The following is a 6,485-nucleotide window of genomic DNA, read 5'->3' as shown; positions in this document are numbered from 1 at the left end:
GGAGGGTGTGCCTGCGGGGCGGGGTGGGGGACCGGACGCCTTTCCTGGGTGGGGGGGGGCGGTGGAGGTGCGGCTGGACACTGGGCGGGGTGCGCTCCGGTCCCGGCTGCGGCGCCCAGTTGTGGTGGCTGTGCCGCAGTGGCCGCGACATGTGGCTTCCTTGGTTTCCTGCAGTGACTTGTCGCGGGCCCGGGGTAGCCCCTGCATCTGCCCCCTCACCTTCTTCCTCAGCCCAAGCATTTTCACGCTGTTACCCAGAGCTCCTTCGAAGGAGAGGCTGACTCGGGTGCTTGGGGAGGGGAGAGCGGTAACAATTGTCAAGAGCACATTGGGGTGAGGTTGCAACACCAGTCCCGTGGCTGGTGGCAGAGGCGGCTGCTGGTTTTGTCTGTGGTATCCAGGTAGCGACCACCCCCCCACTCCTACCCCACCTCGGTTTGCTCTCAGCTCTTGAGCAGCCTGCGTGGGGCGACAGGTTCCCACAGGAGGGGGCCGGAAGAGGGCTGCATAGTTGGGGCCCACGGAAACAAAGCTTGAGGGGCCTTTCTCTGGGCCCAAGTAGGTTCAGCTTTTTTTTTGGGGGGGGGGGGCAGGCCTTGCCTCCTTTAGCATTTCAGATCTGCCCTCTATCCTTTTTCCTGTCCTGAGAAAGACCAGCCAGGATGACTTGAAAGTCCATTCTTTGAGCCACCAGCACTAGCTGTCAGAGGTGGATTTGTCAGAGTAGGATATGTCAGGGATGAGGTCCAAGAGTCTGTGGAGAGTCAGAGAGGCTCAGCCAGGCACTCCCAGAGATACCTTGGCCTGGGAGGCACTGAGTTTATGGGAACTGGGACAATAACAAGGGCTCTAAATGTGCTCCCCATCCGGAGTCCTTCCTCCAGGTATGGCCCGCGCCCCCTTCCCCCCCAGTCCTGGACCACAGGAGCCTGATCTGCTGTTTGCTCAGCTTCAACACAAGTGGCGCCTCAGATAACCAGCTGGAATTTTCCCACATTGGGTGACGTTCAGATGTAGGTGTTGGGGAGCAAAGGAAATGGAGGGGCCAGAGGAGTGGAAATAGGAGAGGCAGGTGGGCATTCACTTATTCTGCAAAGTGTGTGCCAAGTGCCGGGCTGTGTATTAGCTGTCCATACAGTCAGTGCCTGAGTGGCTCCCTCTCTTTTCAGGACAATGACAGGTGAGCCAATGGTTACAACATAGGGTCATACGTGCATCCACCAAGAGGCCCAGATCAGAATTTTAGGAATCACTCTGGATGCCTTACTCCCTCCTGCAGCTTCACCCCTGTAGTAAAGTCTTACAATTACTATTATTTATTATTGGGTAGAGACAGAGAGAAATTGAGAGGGAAGGGGACATAGGGAGAGAGACAGAGAGGCACCTGCAGCCCTGCTTCACCACTCGTGAAGCTTCCCTCCTGCAGATGGCTTGAACCTGGGTCTTTGCACACTCTAATGTCAACGCTTAACCAGGTGTGCCATTTCCTGGTCCTTGCAGTAAAGCGTTTGACAAAAAGCTTAAACTCCCCTCTAGAGAGGAAGGATGTATTCTCCAGCTGCTAAGAATGCTGCTGGAAGATGGCCCTCTACTGTCAGTTCATTTTGGAACTGCCTGAGCTGAAGAAAGCCAGCTCTTCCAAGCTCATGTTCCCTGTCTAGGGCATCCTGCATCCAGTGGCTGGCCGGCACTCAAGCATAAAGTTCAGCTCCTTCACCCTAATGGACAACAACACCAACACAGCTCCTTTGGGGTTGGCCAAGGACTTTGCTGGGATGAAGTCCCTGCAGGCTTCGTCTCCCTTCACCCAATCTTACTTTGATTCTCTCAGGTGCAGGTCAGGTGTTGACTCCCAGAGCCATCTTTCATAAACATCCTCTGTTGTAGTAAGCTGTCAGAGTCCAATTCCCGGGGAACACAACTTCTCATGCCAGAGAGTCCAATGCTTTATCCACTGTGCGACCTCCCGGACCACCACAACTTCTCATTTTCACATCAGTCACAAAGCCCTATCCATTTAGCCACTGAGTATTCCTTGAACTGTGTGCTTCTATCTTTTTTAAATTACATTTTTGTTTATTTAATATTGGATAGAGATATAAATTGAGAGGAGAAAGGGAGGTAGAGAGAGAAAGAGACAGAGAGACACCTGCAGCCCTGCTTCACCACTTGTGAAGCTTTTCCCCTGCAGGTGGGAAAGCTGGGTTCTCACACACTAATGTGTGCACTCAACCAGTTGTACCACCGCCTGGTCCTCTGTTTCTGTCTTTCCTGCCCCTACCCCACTGTCGCTTGAATTGCTCTAATGGCCTGTGTTAGCCACCATGTTTGTCTGGCGTCTCCTGACAGCCACCCTTCACCTTATGTTCAGAGTTCAGGCCCTTGTGATGCATTCAGAGTGCAAATGGGATCATTCTTCTCTTCTGAGGAGATGAAGAAAACCTAGTTTATGGAATCTGCATGCTTTGGCTCCTATGGACCTATGGGTCTGATTACCTTAGAGCAAGTTACTGTGGTCCCTATTCTTTCTTTGTTATCATTTTATTGAAGGGGGATTCATGGTTTCCAATTCAGTTGTTGACATCTGGGTACAATTTCTCTTCTCCCTGTGATATGTGTTTGCAAAACACCCAAACCCCCAACTTCGGTCCTTTTCTACCATTACACACCCAGACTCCTCCAGTGCTTCTCCACTCCCTCTTTTCCTCAAGTCCTTTGCTTTGCTGCAATACACCACATGCAGTCCAATTTTCACTTTGTGTTTTCATTTTATATCTTGTTTTTTAAAATATTTTATTTAATTTATTTATTATTGGATAGGGACAGAGAGAAATTGAAAGGGGAAGAGAAGATAAAGAGGGAGACAGACAGAGGGACACCTGCAGCCCTGCTTCACCACTTGTGAAGCTTTCCCTCTGCAGGTGGGGAACAGGGGCTTGAACCTTGGTCCTTGTACATTGAAGTGTGATCACTTAACCAGATACACCACCACCTGGCCCCCTATATCTTGTTTTTTAAGTTCTACTTACAAGTGTAGACATTCAGTACTTGTCCTTTGATTTTTGGCTTGTCTCACCTAATGTGATTCCTTCAAGTTCCACCCACGATGAGGTAAAGGAAATGATTTCATCATTTTTAACAGCTATGTAGTATTCTACTACACACGTATATAACAATTTTCTTATTTACTCATATTTTATAGGGCATCTGGGTCACTTCCATATTTGAACTATTATAAATCACGCTGCTATGAACATAGGTGTACATAGATTCTTATTCTTTCCTTTATAGACACACTGGTATCAGTGTACATAGATCCTTACTCTTTCCTTTATAGACACACTGGTATCAGTGTACATAGATCTTTATTCTTTCCTTTATAGACACACTGGTATCCCTCTGGTTCATGGTGGGATATAAGTTATAAGGCTTGTTCACTTGATCTCTGGAAAATTTCCTTTATCACCTAGTGAACAATTATCCTTTTTATCTTAGCATTTTTAGGGATGTATTTCTGGCTTCTCTTGTGGGAGGTAAAATGACAAGATGACCTTCCATGCCCATGACTTTTCTATCTTGTATAACAGCTTTCCTTTGAGGGTGGGTCAGACCTGTAAGTAAGATGATTTTGCTTGAAGGTAAAGGAATTTGGGAGATGCCATTAATGTTACTAATCAGTTGATCTCAAGATAAAAATATTATCTTAACCAAATATAAAACTAGGTCCACTATTACTGGTTATTATTTCAGAGGAAAAATCTATGACTCAGGGAGAATTTAAGTAACTTGCCCAAAGTTACCAAGCCACTAAGTACAAAAGCCATGACTCAAAGGGAGAAAGTTTTGGAGATCAGAATTTACATGTTTTATATTGCTTTCTCAAGGTTAGATATGCTTTGAGCATAGGAAATTATCACGAAATAGCTCTTGTCCACTAAAAGAAAGCTTGCTCGTTTTGTAAGAAACCTTATTCACCTCTGGTTAGCTTTTTGTTTGTGTTGACCAGGCCAGCTTAAATCCTCTCCTGAAGACCCTGCAAGAAAATGGCTTTCATGTTCATTCTTGTTATTAGCAGAATCCAGCTCCGTGCAGCTGGAGGACTGAAGTTTCTGTTCTCTTGCTGGCTATCAGCTAGGGAGAGCTCTGAGCTAGAGGCCACTGGAGCATCCTCAAGGTAGCAGCAGTGTACAGCAGTGTATAGAATCCTTCTTATTGTCTAAATCTCTCTGACTTTTGCTTCCGCTGCCAAACATATGAGACTTTTCAAAAGAAGTCTGAAATTGGGTGGTGGGTAGATAGGATAATGGTTATGCAAAGAGACTCTCATGCCTGAGGCCCTGAAGTCCCAGGTTCAGTCCCCTGTATCACCATCAGCAAGAGCTGAGCAGTGTTTTGATTAAAGAGAGAGAGAGAAATAAACTTTCTCCTAAAAAAGAGAAAAAATTCTTTTCAATATTTCTTGACTTACAGAGACTCTAATCACACACACACACACACACACACACACACACACACTATCTTTTACTCACAATAAATAACCTCCCACTTCACAGAGAAAACAGTTAACTATCAGGCAGTGACTCCCACCAGAAAATCTGTTCCATTTTGGACATATTAAATCATATGTCTATTAGACATCTAAGTAGGAAGCTGAATCTACAAATTGCAAAGGGAGTAATGTAAACCAAAGAATTAACAAGAGCATATTGAATAAGAAGAAATGAGGAACTAAGCCAGAAGATCACACAGGGAATGAGCACCCTGCAGAATAGACCAAGAGGTGCCCAGAGAGACATAAAAGCCAAATAGGGAGCAAACATGATAATAACAAAATAAGAGACTTAAGGGGGAAATTTCTTTTTTTGTTCTTATTGTCTTTATTTATTTATTGCATAGAGACAGCCAGAAATTGAGAGGGAAGGGGGTGATATAAGAAAAGAGCCAGAAAGAGATACCTGCAACACTGCTTCATCACTCATGAAGCTTTCCCCCTGCAGGTGGGGAGTAGGGGCTTGAACCTGGGTCCCTGTGCATTTCAACATGTGCACTCAACCAGGTGCACCACCACCTGACCCAACGGGAAAATTTCTTTGTTGATTTAAAGGCTGTTTCCGGATCAAGAAAAATAAAGACTAAGAAATGTTCTCTGAACTTAGTAACCCAGACAACTTTTTGAACCTTGGAAAGAATAAGTTTGGTGAGGATATAGAGGCAAAAGACAGACTGGGCATGATCAGAGCTATTGGGAGGGAGTAGAGCAAGCAACTTTGAGTGTTTTAGAATAGTATTTTTTTATATTTATTTATTTTCCCTTTAGTTGCCCTTGTTTTTCATTGTTGTCGTTATTATTATTATTGATGTCATCGTTGTTAGATAGGACAGAGAGAAATGGAGAGATGAGGGAACAACAGAGAGGGGGAGAGAAAGACACCTGCAGACCTGCTTCACCACCTGTGAAGCGACTCCCCTGCAGGTGGGGAGCCGGGGGCTCAAACTGGGATCCTTACGCAGGTCCTTGGACTTTGCATCATGTGCGCTTAACCTGCTGTGCTACCACCCAACTCCCAATAGTATTTATTAAAAAAAAAAAAAAAAGAATGACAGTAGTAACTAAAGAAGGACATGAAATATGATAGAAAAACAAGAAAACTTAGGCAGGGGGAGGCAACTGAAATTACTCCAATAAGTCGGAACAACTAAAGATATAGAAAGAATTAATAGTGCAAGGCTCATGGGAAGACAGGGAGGTGTGGAATCCCTATCATGTGTCGAGGTTTCTAGCTTTTGATACAAATGGAGACTCAATTATAAGAAGTTAATAGAAGAGAATAGTTGCAAGTGAAAAGAAGTTATGGTCAGCCAGATAAGAGCCATGTGTCCTAGGAGATTTTGTAGCCAAGTGTGACTTTAGGACTCTGCTCTGGATAGCGTTGTAGGTAGAAGTGACAAATGTTGTTTCCAGATCACACTCTTAAAGGGGAAGAGCGAACCTCTTCTTCATTGTCCTTTCCTGCAGGTTGAATACACATTAGTATGTGACATACTTAGAAGAGCAAAGCATCCTTGGTCACATGTAGTTTTAGGCAGAGACCGGGCAAGCCCAGGGCCTTGTGCATGCAAACCATTCCCTTAGTCCCCTACTAGAGGTGAACAAGAGGTAGTAAGGACAAGATGATATGTATAGGCCATTTCAAGAAAATGGTTTGTAAAACAGGAAAAAATCAACAGCAACGACAAATGAAGAAATACTGAGTCCAATGGAGAAGGTAGACCCTACCATGAACAGAGGAGGGAATGAAAATGTAGCAGCAAGATGTACTGCATCAAAGTAAAAGACTCTGGGGTAGAGGGGAGGGCTCAGGTCCTGGAACATGACAGCAGAGGAGGACCTAGTGGAGGTTGTATTATTATGTGGAAATGTTATATATGTGCAAACTATTGTATTTTACTGTCGACTGTAAACCATTAATCCCCCAATAAAGAAA

This window comes from Erinaceus europaeus, chromosome 17 (genome assembly GCF_950295315.1).
Source record: "Erinaceus europaeus chromosome 17, mEriEur2.1, whole genome shotgun sequence".
Taxonomy (NCBI): Eukaryota; Metazoa; Chordata; class Mammalia; order Eulipotyphla; family Erinaceidae; genus Erinaceus; species Erinaceus europaeus.
This window is presented reverse-complemented; position numbering follows the sequence as displayed.